The sequence below is a fragment of the Bos taurus genome, chromosome 15 (genome assembly GCF_002263795.3).
Source record: "Bos taurus isolate L1 Dominette 01449 registration number 42190680 breed Hereford chromosome 15, ARS-UCD2.0, whole genome shotgun sequence".
Taxonomy (NCBI): Eukaryota; Metazoa; Chordata; class Mammalia; order Artiodactyla; family Bovidae; genus Bos; species Bos taurus.
Genome location: NC_037342.1, coordinates 40,509,858 through 40,525,015, shown reverse-complemented (window position 1 = coordinate 40,525,015; position 15,158 = coordinate 40,509,858). Strand labels below are relative to the sequence as shown.

Here is a 15,158-nt window from a genome sequence, read left to right as displayed (position 1 = left end):
AGACTCTTGAGAGTCCCTTGGACTGCAAGGAGAACCAACCAGTCCATTCTAAAGGAGATCAGTCCTGGGTGTTCTTTGGAAGGAATGATGCTAAATCTGAAACTCCAGTACTTTGGCCACCTCATGTGAAGAGTTGACTCATTGGAAAAGACTCTGATGCTGGGAGGGATTAGGGGCAGGAGGAGAGGGGACGGCAGAGGATGAGATGGCTGGATGGCATCACCGACTCGATGGACGTGAGTCTGAGTGAACTCCGGGAGTTGGTGATGGACTGGGAGGTCTGGCGTGCTGCAATTCATGGGGTCGCAAAGAGTCGGACACGACTGAGCTGAACCTCTTTGGAGCAGGGATGTCTCCTCCACCCCTCCTCCCTGTTTCAGCCTAGCAGGACATCTTCACCCAGCCTGAGAGCAGCTCCTTTTCAGGTCCTGCCTTGGCTCTTTCCTCTTCCCTCTGTGTGTGATTAGTGAATCCCATCTTACTTAGAAGCCCTCAGCAGTTTGTTGCTTTCTTTTGTTTTTGCTGAAGTGGGAGTACCTGTGGGCAGGAAGTGTGACATGCCCATCTCCTAGCCCACTTCCCTAATTCTCAACATGATGCCTAAGAAAGGGTGTTCCTTGAGTGTTTTCTGAATGAAACACTTCTGAATGCATTCAAAATGCATGATGTTGTTGTTGTTTAGTTACTAAGTCATGTTTGACTCTTTTGCAATCCCAAGAACTGAAGCCTGCCAGGCTCCTCTGTCTGTGGGACTTGCCAGGAAAGAATACTGGAGTGGGTTGCCATTTCCTTCTCCAGGGGATCTTCCTGACCCAGGGATCAAACCCATGTCTCTTGCATCGGCAGGCCAATTCTTTACCACTAAGCCACCCGGGAAGCCCAAATGCATGATAGGTACCCTTTCCTCCTTGGTTCTCGTAGATCAGGTCCTGCATGGAACTAGAATAGTGATTTCCAAATGCCTTATTTTCCTTTTAATAGTTCAGCAGACCTTAACCCACGTCTTCATCTCTCTCTTCACTCCCCCCTGCCCAACTCCCACCCCGTGTTTAAGCTGGGGAAGCACTTTGTTTGTTCTCCCTGGAGGATTACAGCCATGATGCAATACACCTAGATCCCAGAAATCCCATCTTCCGTAAGTGGACTTCCGCAGCCAGCCTGAGGGGTGATGCCGCAGTCATTCTGCTGGTCCAGGCCCGCCTCCAGAGAGCAGGGGCCCTCGATGCCCAGGCACGCCTTCTTTCTGGTGGCAGAAATAATTCCCAAGCAGCTCCCAGCAGGCTGCGAGGGGAAGTTTTCCAGAGACATGCTCCTTAAGATGGTCTGATAAAGAAAATATAACGTGTTCCTTGGCAGGTTGCAGACATGGATGGGCAGAATGGTGTAAGGTTGGAGTCTCCCAATGTCTAGACACTGTGACCTGTTCAAAGTTTTGAAAACATTTTAAATACAAGCCGTTTTACAGTGTAAAGTGACCCACTTGGAAGTTGTCAAGAGCTTCTAAGTTTGCTCCCTTTTGTGGCAGCTGTGAGTCCAAACACTGCACTAGTGAGAAGAGATTCCCTGGCCTGGAAGGCAGGTGAGATCCTGGAAAGAACTCAACTTTCCCCTGTTTCCTGCAAGGCCTTAAAGCTCCTTTTCTAGAGAAGGCATCCAAGTGTAAATATTGGGGCTTGTCTTCTGGAACTGGGGAGCCGTGTCTGGGCATTGGACTTTGCTGCGCAGCTGTCTTCTGTGGGTTGGTACTAGAGGTGTATCCCTCCCCCAACAGACAGATCAAGGTGCAGTTGACCAAATGGTTCTTCCCTTAGGAAATGTCAAGCTTTGCTGTCACCCTTGGCTTTGTTACATCTCAAGTTTTTCCTCTGAATCTAGCTATTCCATTGGTAACATATGAGAAAAGCCCCATGCATTACATATATTAGATAATATCTTCCCCCCACTTTAAACAAATCCAGAGACACTTCACTGCTCTTCAGCATTTCTAATCAGCTGCAGACAATCTGTGTACATTCTAACTTAATATAATTTGAGGTAAAATTAAGCAAGAGTGATAGTTAATCGTTTGAGCTCCAGATTTGGGCAGGTCTGGGTTTGAAATTTAGTTTTGCCTCTTACCAGATACATGCCTTTGAGCAACAGGACTTTAACTTCATCAGAAATGGGGAGATAAAATAGTTGTTGTCTCATAAGTTAGTTTCTGTCTCATTTAATAAGGATATATATATATATATATAAATCCCCAGGATACTATCTCAGTAAATATTGGCTATGACACTTCAGTTAGCCTCTGTTCAGTTCAGTTCAGTCGCTCAGTTGTGTCTGACTCTTTGTGACCCCATGAATTGCAGCACACCAGGCCTCCCTGTCCATCACCAACTCCCGGAGTTCACTCAAGCCTCTGTGGGCATCCTGATCTGGGGATAAAAGCATGATTTGATTTTATGCATGTATTCACTTGGCACATATTTAATGGCATCTCCTATGGGTCAGGAATTACGCTGGCCTCTGGGGATCCAGTGTGAGTGAGGGAGAAAAGGCCCCTGCTTTGGTGGAGCTTGCCTTCCAGAGGGAGAGACACACAGTGAACTAGCTGATAAATGAAAGCAAGGCTAGGGTTGTGAAAAGCACTGTGCGGAAAATGTATGGGGAGACGTGATGGAGCAGATGGGGTAGGGCTGGGGAGTTGTCTCCAGGGAATGTGAAGTCTGAGATGAGACCTGATCACAGAGATCTGAGGGAGGGCATCCCAGACTGCAGGAGCTGCAAGGGGCGCCCATCTGAAAAGGGCCTCTGCTCTCCTGTGAACATCTTCTCGGTCCCCTAAGGAAAAGACAACATGGGGAAGGAGATGTTAGGATAATCTAAGCCTGCGGTTGACAAAATGTCTGAAGTATTTACTGTCTGGCCCCTTACAGAAAAAATGCACTAACCCTTGATCTAAAGTCTTCTCCAGGTCGAACAGTGAACATACCTGTGAGCTCAGGGCCAACACGCTGGTGCAGGGGACAGCAGCTGGCTGCCTCCTGGCTACCCAGGTGGGGTTCATCTACCTGCTGAACATTCTCTGATAAAGGCAGTATACCTGCCCCAAGGGATGCAAACCACTCCCAGCCTTTGAACTGATAGGATCACAGCCTCCATATCCCCTGATGGATTGGACCATGACTCTCACGGGTCCCAACGCTGATTTTCACTTCTAGGACTGCTCGGGAAGAAGAGAGGGAGCAGAGGATCTGTTAGTCATTGCTGTTGTTTATTGGCTGCTCATCCTCTGCTAGGCTAGGCCCTTTTGTGAACAATTCTACAGTTTACTAATTCCATCCCTGTAACAACCATAGTTGGTAGGAACTGCTCTTATTCCTCTCTTAGGCTGAGGAAAGTGAGGTCAAGAGAAATAAGCGTAATAGACTGCTGTGCTCAAAGGCACACAGCTGATAGATGGCTTGCCAGCTTCAGAACCTGCCCCTTACTTCGTCCCTGGATGTGCTGTTTCTTGCTGGTGTTCCACTGAGGACAGGTAAGTCTTTGCCTGTTTGCATGCCTGAACTAAGCCATGCTTAGTTCATGCTAAGCCACAGTCATTCCGTACCTACCTATAGGGCTAGAGACCCTGTAAAAGAGAATATGAAAGGGGCCAGTGCGTCCTTACAGTATATTCTTAGGTGTATACTTACCCACCACCTCCTTGCTGGAGAATACGCCCGGGTTCTTGGCAGGGTGGTTAACTAGTCCGCATGTGTCAGGGGTGGCCTGGTGCTCCTTGGGCTCTTGGCCCAGATCTGAGCTGGCTGCCGAATCAGCTTCTGGGTTCAGGTAAGTAGTCTCTCCTTTGCTGACCTCAGAGCAATAGGAGTTGATGAACGTGGAGTGAACACCTGGCCTCTTCTCATGCAGATCCATTACCAGGCCCACGGTGGCCTTTCTGTAGAGGCCAGCTGAGGACAAGGCTGCTGCCCACTGATAGAGTCAGCCTTGCTGGTGACCACAAGTGATCATGGGATGAGGTAGCACCAGAGGAGGAATGTCATGAGGGAGAGCAAAGGGGCCAGAAATGGACAGAGGGCCCCAACACTTGGGAGAAAAAACAGCAGTGAGAGCAATGTAAAATAATACTGGCTGCCAGAGTCAAGGACCCGGTGGTGACTGACTCCTGGCTCTGCCTTTTATTAGCTGTGTGATCTTAGGCAGATCTGAGTTTATGCTCCGGAGCTAGAATCCTGGGTCTGAATGCAAGTTCCTTCTTCTTAATTGTGATATGACCTTGTGTACTTCACTTAACCAATTCTGTGTCTTGATTTCCTAATCTTGGGTTGTTGTTGTTGGTTTGAATAAATTAATACATCTGGAGCATTTAGATCAGTGCTTGACATAGGCAGCCCACTCCAGTATTCTTGCCTGGAGAATTCCATGGACAGAGGAGCCTGGCGGGCTACAGTCCATGGGGTTGCAAAGAGTAGGACAGGACTGAGTGACTAACCCTTTCAACTTTCTTTTCTTTGACACAGAGTTAGACTTCAAAAAATGCTAGCTGTATTAAGTCATGTGACCTCTGGATCTCAGTTTCTCAACTGTCTACCAGGGAAAGCAATGCTGCTTTCACAATGGAAATAAGCTGGTTTACTTAAAGCATCTGCTGCAGGTCTGGCATATGTGGCATACCCAGTAGATGTTTCTCCTGAACTCAAGTGGCTCCCAGTCTTGGCACCTGTTGAGTGGAAATGTTTGACCTTGGGTAGATTGACAGCTGCTAGTCCCAACCCTGGCTGGCTTCTCTGGGCTGGGAAAGTGTAGGTGGGTGCATAGCCTGTTCTGCCTTTCTCATTGGATTGAGTTACCCATGATGTTGGCCCCTTTCAGATGTTGCTAAGTCCTGGATGGGAAGGGGCATCTTGCCATTGCTGTAGTTTTCCTACCGGGTCCTGCCAGTGCTTGCTGCTCTCACTGCCACCATAACAGATTGGCTCCAGGGGTACCTGGAGTATACTCAGGGCCTGCTGGATACTCTCACCCTCTTTTTTCCCCTAATCATCCCTGAACACTTAACTTGGGTCAGGCTGGTTGCTTGGGGTGCAAAAGTGAATCAGACATATCTCTACTTGTGAAGAGGTCACTGGAGGTCAGGTAGACTTGAAAAAAAAATTCATTGATGAATGGAGCAGTCTGGGGCATGGGCATTCCCTGCCTGCATCCTGTCTCTCCCTGTCTACCTGCAGTGGTCGCTGGCAGTGGTTTAGTTGCTCAGTCGTCTCCGACTCTTTACAACCCCATGGACTGTATGTAGCCCACCAGGCTCCTCTGTCCATGGGATTTCCCAGGCAAGAATACTAGAGTGGGTTGCCATTTCCTTCTCCAGGGACCTTCCCCACCCAGGGATTGAACTCAGGTCTCCTGCATTGCGGGCGGATTCTTTACCAACTGATTAAAGTCATGGTCCCTGGACCCAGGCACCTGAGTTTGAATCCTGGATCCAGCTCTTAAAAGTTACAGCTGTGAAATTGGCAGGGTGGTTATGAGTTGTTGTGAATAAAGGACTCTGAGTGCTGGCTATTATCATTGTAATGTTTAAAAGCAAAAGTTCACTAAGCAACTGAAAAGAAAGAGAGAAGTGATAAATGTGAACTTGTGTATCTATTTCTGGAGGCTAGATTGTGTATCTTAGCTCTACTTTCCCCCCCACATATGGATTATAACTGGCCCTAGAGTTTTCAGCTTTGAATATATCTAGACTCAGCCCATCTCTGAAGGCTCTTCACACTACTCCTCCTAAAGGAATATGAGATTCCTAACACCCTTTTTTGGAGTCTTGGAAGGGCCCATGGCTTTTGCTCTTCCAAAGGAAGGAAGGAGAGTCAAGGTAGTTGGCTGGTCAAGCCCTCCCCCCATGACTAGAAATTCCTTGCTGACAACTGTGTACACCAAGATGTCAGCATCAGAGCCCAGGGATAAGAACTTATGAGATCTACTGAAGAAAGACCATTGATGGGGAGAAAACCAATGCTATAAGAAGCAACATGTATTGTAAATTGTCACATCAAATGGTATGTTTAGATGAGTCCATTTTTGTATATAAATTTTACCTAAAAAAAAAAGAAATTCAATAATTATTCTTTTTTTTCCTTTCCCAATTTTTTTTTTAATTTTATTTTATTTTTAAACTTTATATAATTGTATTAGTTTTGCCAAATATCAAAATGAATCCGCCACAGGTATACATGTGTTCCCCATCCTGAACCCTCCTCCCTCCTCCCTCCCAATACCATCCCTCTGGGTTGTCCCAGTGCACTAGCCCCAAGCATCCAGTATCGTGCATCGAACCTGGACTGGCAACTCGTTTCTTACATGATATTTTACATGTTTCAATGTCATTCTCCCAAATCTTCCCACCCTCTCCCTCTCCCACAGAGCACATATGGACACCTTATCTTTGACAAAGGAGGCAAGAATATACAATGGATTAAAGACAATCTCTTTAACAAGTGGTGCTGGGAAATCTGGTCAACCACTTGTAAAAGAATGAAACTAGAACACTTTCTAACACCATACACAAAAATAAACTCAAAATGGATTAAAGATCTAAATGTAAGACCAGAAACTATAAAACTCCTAGAGGAGAACATAGGCAAAACACTCTCTGACATACATCACAGCAGGATCCTCTATGACCCACCTCCCAGAATATTGGAAATAAAAGCAAAAATAAACAAATGGGACCTAATTAATAATTATTCTTTATTAACTTATTTTTATTATTGATTTACAATGTTGTATTAAGTACTGCTGTACAGCAAAGTGACTCAATTATACATATAGATGCGTTCCTTTTTTTTCTTCCATTGTGGTTTATCATAAGATGCTGAATATAGCTCCCTGTGCTACACGGCACCTTGTTGTTTATCCATCCTACGTACACCAGTTTGCATCTACTGATCCTAAACTCCCTCTGCTGCTTGCCTCCCCCTTGGCAACTCCCAGCCTATTCTCTGTGTCCCTGATTCTGTTTGTTTCATAGATGGCTTCATTTGTGTAATATTTTAGATTCTACATATAAATTATATCATAAGATATTTGTCTTTCTGACTTCAGATAGTAGATTCTCTCTATTTACATTCATTTTCCTGCAAATGGCATTATTTTGTTCTTTTTTTATGGCTGAATAATATTCCATTGTATTTCTGTACCACATCTTCTTTATCCATTCATCTATTGATGGATATTTAAATTGTTTCCATGTTTTGGCTGTTGTGAATAGTGCCGGCATGAACATGGGAGTGCATGTATCTTTTTGAATTAGAGTTTTGTCTGTAAAATATGCCCAGGATGGGGATTTTTGAAATGATATGGTAATTCTACTTTTAATTTTCTGAGGAACCTCCATACTGTTTTCCACAGTGGATGCACCAACTTATGTTCCAACTTACAGGATATGAGAGTAACCTTTTCTCCACACCCTCTCCAACATTTATTTGTAGACTTTTTTAACGATGGCCGTTCTGACCTCTGTGAGGTGGTACCTCATTGTCGTTTTGTTTTGCATTTCTCTGGTGTCGGAGAAGACCCTTGAGATTCCCTTGGACTGCAAGGAGATCCAACTAGTCCATTCTGAAGGAGATCAGCCCTGGGATTTCTTTGGAAGGAATGATGCTAAAGCTGAAACTCCAGTACTTTGGCCACCTCATGCGAAGAGTTGACTCATTGGAAAAGACTCTGATGCTGGGAGGGATTGGGGGCAGGAGGAAAAGGGGACGACAGAGGATGAGATGGCTGGATGGCATCACTGACTCGATGGATGTGAGTCTGAGTGAACTCCGGGAGTTGGTGATGGACAGGGAGGCCTGGCGTGCTGTGATTCATGGGGTCGTGAAGAGTTGGATACGACTGAGCGACTGAACTGAACTGAATAATTAATGATGCTGAACATCTTTTTGGGTACCTATTGAACATCTGCATTTTTTCTTTGGAGAAATGTCTCTTTAGGTCTTCTGTCCATTTTTCAGTTGGGTTGTTCATCTTTATGTTGACTTATACAAATTATTGTATGTTTTGGAACTTAAGCCTTTGTCAATTACAATGTTTGCAAATTTGTTGTTGTTCAGTCAGTCAGTCATATCCGACTCTTTGCGACCTCATGGACTACAGCACACCAGGTTTCCTTGTCCTTCATCATCTCCTGAATTTTGCTCAAACTCATGTCCATTGAGTCAGTGATGCTATCCAACCATCGTCCCCTTCTCTTCCTGCATTCAATCTTTCCCAGCATCAAGGTCTTTTCTAATGAGCTGGCTTGTCACATCAGGGGGCCGAAGTATTGGAGCTTCAGCATCAGTCCTTCCAGTGAACATTCAGGGTTGATTTCCTTTAGAATTGACTGGTTTTATCTCCTTGCAATCAAATATTGATTGCAAATATTTTTTCCCATTCTGTAGGTTGTCTTTTTGTTTGGTTTATGGTTCCCTTTGCTGTATAAAAGCTTGTAAGTTTAATTAGGTCCATTTGTTTATTTTCATTTTTACTTCTATTGCCTTGGGAAACTGACCATGGGTATAATTTATGTTAGAGAATGTTTTGCCTATGTTCTCTTCTAGGAGTTTTATGGTGACGTGTCATATGTTTAAGTCTTTAAGCCATTTGAAGTTTATTTTTGTTTATGGTGAGAGGGTGTGAAAAATTTGAATAAATATTGAACTCTAGTTAATTAGATTTACATCCTGAAATATTTGGGAAGAAATGTACTGATTCAGTGATTTCACTGAAATGCACCAAAAATTAATTTTTTACTCAACTGATGAATAAGTAGAGAGGTAGAAGGATGATAAGACATATGATGAAGCAAGGAGTATAAAATCTAATCATAGAATCTAGGTGGTGGGTATTTGGGTGTTCACTAAAATTCATTCAATTTTTTAAAATTTATTTTTAAAATTTTATAATAAGATACTGTAAAAAATATTTTAAAGCTACCAGACTGAAAATAAAACCAAATGAAAAAGCCCATAATGGAAAAATCTTTAAGTAGTTACTGGAAATATTTACAGACATTTAAAATAATGCTGGAAAACTGGATGTTAATATAAAGAAAAATAAAAGTAGTCCTTTATATATTCTGCAATATATTTCCTTTTTTGAATTATAAAAGTTATATATATTTATATAATAAATGTGTGTGTGTGTATGTATATTTAGAAGGATGTTGCAGACAGTGGGCAAAGCAAGTGAAAAGACCCTGTGTGTGCTTAGGGAGACCATTGTGGTTGGAGTGCAGAGGGAGGTGGGGTGGGCAGGAGCTGAAGACAGAAGAGAGATTGAAGGGCAAGGTCATGTAGGGTCTTGAGGCCATAATAGAGTCTGATTTTGAGTTCTGTGTGCCATGAAAAGCCATCAGAGGTTGTGAACTGGGTGTGACGTGATCTGACTTTAGAAGAGCCACTCCAGTTGCTGCTGGGGGTGTGGACTGTAAGGGACACGAGGGAAAGCAGGAGGCCAGGTGGTCCTGCGATCAGGGCAGAGGAGGAGGATGGTATCTTGCCACCCTGACGGTATCAGGGTGGCAGCATGGAGGAGGTGAAACTAATCAGGGGCAGACTCTTTTCTGAAGGTAGAGTCAACAGGATTTATTGGCAGGATTGGTTTGAGATAAGAGAAAAGGAATCTAGGTTGACTCCAGATTTTTGGCTCCAGGAGCTGGAAAAGTGGGAAGTGGATAAATATGAACTGAGATGACCATGACTGGGAGAGGAGCAGGGGTTGGGGGTGGTGGGGGATGAAGTGTGATCAGGAGTGTGATCGTAGGTCTGGTTTGACATCTGAGATGCTTATTAGAGCAGCTGAGAATGTCAGCAGACAGTTGTTTATCCGAGTCTAGGAGTTTAGGGGTTGGGGACAATTTTGAGCATCATCAGCATGAAGATGGTACTTAAAGCCATGGAAAGAGGATGTAAAATAAAGAAGGGAAGAGGATGGAGCTTGAGCCCCAGGTGCTGCCAAATGTGGAGGTCAGGAAGACGAGGGGAGCTAGTAGAGATGCATGGGCATCTGTGGCTGAGGTGGAGAAAGGAGATTCCAGACAGTGAGTCTGTTTCGAATGCTGCAGTGCTGGTTCTCTTCCTCTGGTTTCTCTCTCTCTCCTTACCGTCTCTTTTATTGCTCTGGAACTACTTGTCCTAAACTAGTATTTTCATTCTACTCCAAACCCATAACCTCCCAAGTAGGGATGGTGGGGGGAACCATTCAAATCCTTTGATCTGACATCCCAGGCCTTCTACCATCTGGCTCCCTCTCTGTCCCCTGCCTGGTTTCCCTTCAGCCCTTTCTTGTCCCACACAACACCAGGCTCACTTGAGCTCAGCCTGGCCTCCCCGCCCCCTCCAAGTCACCTCCCTCTTTCTCAGCCTGACATTTCTTCTGTCTCTCTTGAGTCCTCAGCCTCAGTTCTCCACTCCTGGACCATCTTCTGATAGGACTTTTTCATAGCCAAATTGGTCCCTTCCATACACATCCCTAATAGTCGCAGGTGGTCCCAAGCCATCTAGCATTTCTGGTCCCTGTTTCCCTTTCTCTCTGGTCCCCAGTCAGACAGCCTCCTGAGGTTTGGGAACAGGCACCTTCTCTTGCATCTTTTGCCACCCAAGAGGGGACTCAGTGGTCTTACATATCTTAGCTGAGAATGGAACATGCTAATTCATAATAAAGCCCAAGAAATCCTGGAAGAATTTTAATACATGATCATGATTTCAAGTACAACTCCTGGGATCCAAGGTTTGTTCTAACCCTAGTCCTGTGACCACAGTCAAGTTTACCTTCCCAAATGCCAGTTTTCTCATCTGCCAAATGCCCAGTTCAGGGTTATTGTAGGAAATAAATGAGGTGCCTATCTTACAAAGTGCTTAGCGCTATAAAAGCAGACAGTAAGTGGGAGCTCTGATTTTTATTATTGCTATTATGAAAACTGTCTTTACTATTACTCTTCCTGTTATGGGATGGACAGACACCCTCAAAGGTGGGACAGAGTTGGCACTGTTGATGATGTACTTTGGCATCTGAAATGAAAGGAGTCGTGGGCTTACTTGCTGCTGATCTCTAGGGGAGGTTTGGCAGCACACATGCCCAGACTTCAGGGAACTCATGCCTTAAATGAAGGAGATGCGGGAGGTATGAACAGCACCCAGAGGCAGGAAGCACAGCCTTGGTGATTGCACTTCTCACTCTCAAGTCCAGGGTCCAATGTGAGTGTACTTACACGGCCCAGGGGTAAGATGTTTGCAAATGAAACTGTCCCCCAAAATCCAGACCCCAATCTCAGCAGTTACAATTGCTCAAATGGGTCAGAGCACCGGCTCAGGCTGAAAGGGAGGGACAGAGGAATGGAATGTTTCTCAGAGGAATTCATGTTATTTTTTTGAGAGCAGACAGGGAGAACAGGATATCTTTCTTCATTTCCTCTCTGTAAATTTCTGAGGTTAGTAAGTGGGTAATTGTTACTCAGGAATAGCTGGGTGTGACCCAGATACAGGAGAGTCAGGGCAGGGCAGGGCAGGGCCCTGTCAAGTCAGATGAGGGTTTGCTCCTCACTGGAGTGGCCTTTGAAGTTGCCATGGAGAACCCCGTCTGGCCATCCCCACCCCCGCCACACAGAGCTTTTTCCATCCAAAGCTAGAATCGTAGGCGGCTGCATCTCTCGTGAGCTCCCCTTTCTTGGATTGTGGGGCTGTGAGGGCAGGCCCCTTAGGCCAGCATGTGGGTTATCACCTGGGGTTTGATAACCCTCTGCCCTGTGATTCTGAACAAGCTGTTTACACTCATGGTAACCCAGTAACAGTCAGGGCCTTCCTGTCTGGGTTTAGATAAGTGTCCAGGAAGCACGAGGGCACGTCCCTGGACCCTGAGCACTGCCCGGGGAGCTGGCCAGTGGGCCAGCATGCGGGAGGGCCGCCGCTACCAGGGAGACGGCACCACACGTGACATCGCATCTCTCAGCCCACTGCCAGGCCTCCAGAGGGTCTCTCAGCCTCCAGAGAGGCTGCCAGTGTTCATGCCTGACCCCCCACTGCCCGCACCTGCCTGAGCCGCTACCAGGGAGACGGCACCACACGTGACATCGCATCTCTCAGCCCGCTGCCAGGCCTCCAGAGGGTCTCTCAGCCTCCAGAGAGGCTGCCAGTGTTCATGCCTGATCCCCCACTGCCCGCACCTGCCTGAGTGGCTTCCTGAGAGCTGCAGAGGCTTTAGCACCATCCAGGCTGTAAATTTCCACCACAGAGAAGGACATGAAGTTCAGCTGAGTCCCGGACTCAGGGCTTCGGGGCAGAGGCCCCGTGCACTCAGCCTGAACCTGGCTCCGTTTGGAGGGCCAAGGTGTGCCCTGTGTAGGGAAGGAGCGGAGCCCAAGCTGGCCTCACTTACTCCTGAACACATCCCCTGTGGCCTGGCCTCATGGTCAGGCAAGCAGCTCGGAGCTCAGCCTTTGGACCCATGTGCCCTGGGTTTGTGTCCAAACTTGACCACTTCCTCATTAGGTGACCCATCTTGGGGCAATTTCTGACCCTCCTTTGCCTCCACTTCTTAGCTCAAATATGGGGACAATAATAGTACCCAGAGCAAGTTAACTTTTCAGTGCCTCAGTTTCCTCATTTACAAAGTGGAGGTAGTGATGACAGTTACCTCATAGGGCAGTTGGAAAGATGAAATAGGTGGAATGATTAGGACAGTGCCTCGCAAGTAGAACATGCTGGGCATGATATAGTTTAGATCCTATGGTCATCCTTTTCAAGGAGCTGCAGCGCCTGGGTGAGTGAGTTTATGAATGGCAGACCTCGATCTGCTCGCTCCCTCCAAGTGCTGGCTTTCTGCGCCCCACCTCCCTGGATTGTCTGCATGCAGAGCTCCCAAACAAACTGGAGGCAGAATTCAAAAGCGGAAATCAAGCCTCCAGACTGCTAACCCCTAGCTTGGCCCCTGGGTCTCTCGGCAGCTCCCTTTGGGGACTGATCCCTTTAGCATTCTTGGCACAGTCGCAACACTTTCCCCTCTGCCCCCCGCCCCCCGCCACTGGTGGGCTGGATGATGCTCCATGTCACCGAGAAGTCAGTAGTGCTTTGGGGGTTCCCCTGGGAGGGCACAGGGCTCCTGTCCAGCCCGGTGCCTTGACAGCGGGCGAGGCCTCACATCCCCTCTTCCCATCCTTTGATAAATAAAGAGCTGATTTTTCCATGGGGTGTTTGTCTCTCTCCACAAATGTGGAGGTCTAAGCACGGCCAAGCTTATCTATACAATGGACTTCCTGCTGGTGTTGGATCTACCCCGCTCCCCACTGTGTAATAAATTTATGTCGCCTGAGCACACAGACCTGCTGACGTCCGTGATCCTGGTGGCCTTGGCAGACCCCAGCTCCCCCAGCCTGGGTGGGAAATGCAGACGTACACCCTGGCTGATGTGAATCGAACATCCTGGTTATAGTCAGACAGCCAGAACTGGGTGGGCCTTGAGGGTGTGGGAAGTTCCTTCATCCATCAAATGTTTATTGAGGCCTCTTGTGTGCCAGGCCCCATACTGGACATGGAGATAGCTTTTGAGGAGCTTTTACTCTGGTCTGGGAATCAGATGCACATAATTATAACACATGGAGCTTGGTTCTGGGGTGGCACTAAGGACAGAGCCTGTAGGAGGAATGTACAATCTAACTTGGGGCTCGGCTTCAGGGCTGACTTTTAATGAAAAATTTTCATTCCTTGGCACGGAATCCTCAGCAGTGAAGCCCGGATGCGTCTGGGAAAGGTGGAGAGTTCCTTTGGGTTGAGTTATCATAATGCTTTGCACACATGGTCTGTTTGCACTATGCCCACCATCCAGAGCATCAGCTGTGGGCAGGCCTGGAGAACCCTCTTCTTCGCCTGCTCCTCTGCCCAGGCGCACTGCAGCCGTGGTTTTCAGCTTCTTGTCAGAACTCCGAGTTCCCATGTTAATCATAACAAGTGTGTTCCTGGAGGAACTGGCCTGGCTCCGGCCAGCAAGCCTTCTCTCCTGTCTTGATAACATCTGTACCAAATTTTCTCCCTTTATATAATTAGGCCTGTTGGTATTTGCTTTGAGTATGACTGGTATCTCTGAAATTTCAGGCCCCAAAGTATGAGCTGGGGCCTAGGATGGTGGGAAAACCGAGCTTTCATTGGTGAGATTTCAGGTTTAGTTGAGAGAACCAGAGATGGTACACCAGCTACTGTTTGCATGAGAAATGCACAGCAGCCCCCCAGCTGGTGGGAGTGGGAATCCCTACCTTGCCCAGGGAGCAGTTCTGGGTCAGGCCTGGTAGATGGAAGAATGCAGGGTGATCCCTTCCTCCCCTCCCTGCCTTTCTTCACCCCACATCCTCCCGCCCCACTCCGTCTGTGGCCCTGGAGTGACAGAACTCAGCAAACAGGAAAAGATGCGCTAACTGCAAAGAAATGCAGTGAATCCAGACTTAACCCCAAAGCCAACCTCAGAGCGTCGGGGTTTGGAGTCTTGCTTTGAGATGCCCGTCATGGTCTGGCTATGTCCGAGCCAGAGGAGCTGTTTGGGGTATGAGATAAAAAGGAGAGCTGGGCTTGGGGGAGTTGGTTCTCTGTAGTCAGCTCCAACCAGAAAGGAAGCATTAGGTTTTGCCTACCCGCTGCCTGTCTCTGGAGTGAATTGTATCTCAGTGGTGACTTCATTTCCCCTAACAGTTTCCACAAACTCTCTGGACGGTTCCAGCGAGTAAGCCACACTGATTGTGGTGTGGGAGCTTCTGATATGCTTATTTGCAGTTTCCCTTTGGGAGTCTGGAGGCCCCAGATGAGTGATAACTGGATGATGGAACATTTGCTAGGGGAAGGGGAATGCTTTTCTTTTTTTTTAAGATAAGGTTTAATCCCGAGCAGAAGGGATGTTTCCAGATGCCTGTGTGGTATCAAGCAGTGATGTGTGGGTGCAGATCCCCTTCTCTGTGACTCTGGGGGGTATCCCCAGTTACTTAGACCCCCCTCCCAAGTTGAACTCTTGCTTCTTAAAGGTGCTTCGGGACCTGTCTAAGGGTAGGGTGGGCTGGTGCGAGGGGGATCTGTCAGCCAGAATACTGACCGCCACTTTCCTGTTTTTATTGGAGCAGTGATACTCATAAGATTTTATTTGAATAGAAGGGCTTT

At 46.9% G+C, this 15,158-nt stretch overlaps 1 protein-coding gene across 11 annotated transcripts in view; it reads left to right on the top strand.

Annotated features, from left to right (window-relative positions):
• MICAL2 (microtubule associated monooxygenase, calponin and LIM domain containing 2) overlaps positions 1-15,158 on the top strand; it is a 241,555-nt gene that overhangs the window by 79,498 nt on the left and 146,899 nt on the right. The window lies entirely within an intron of this gene.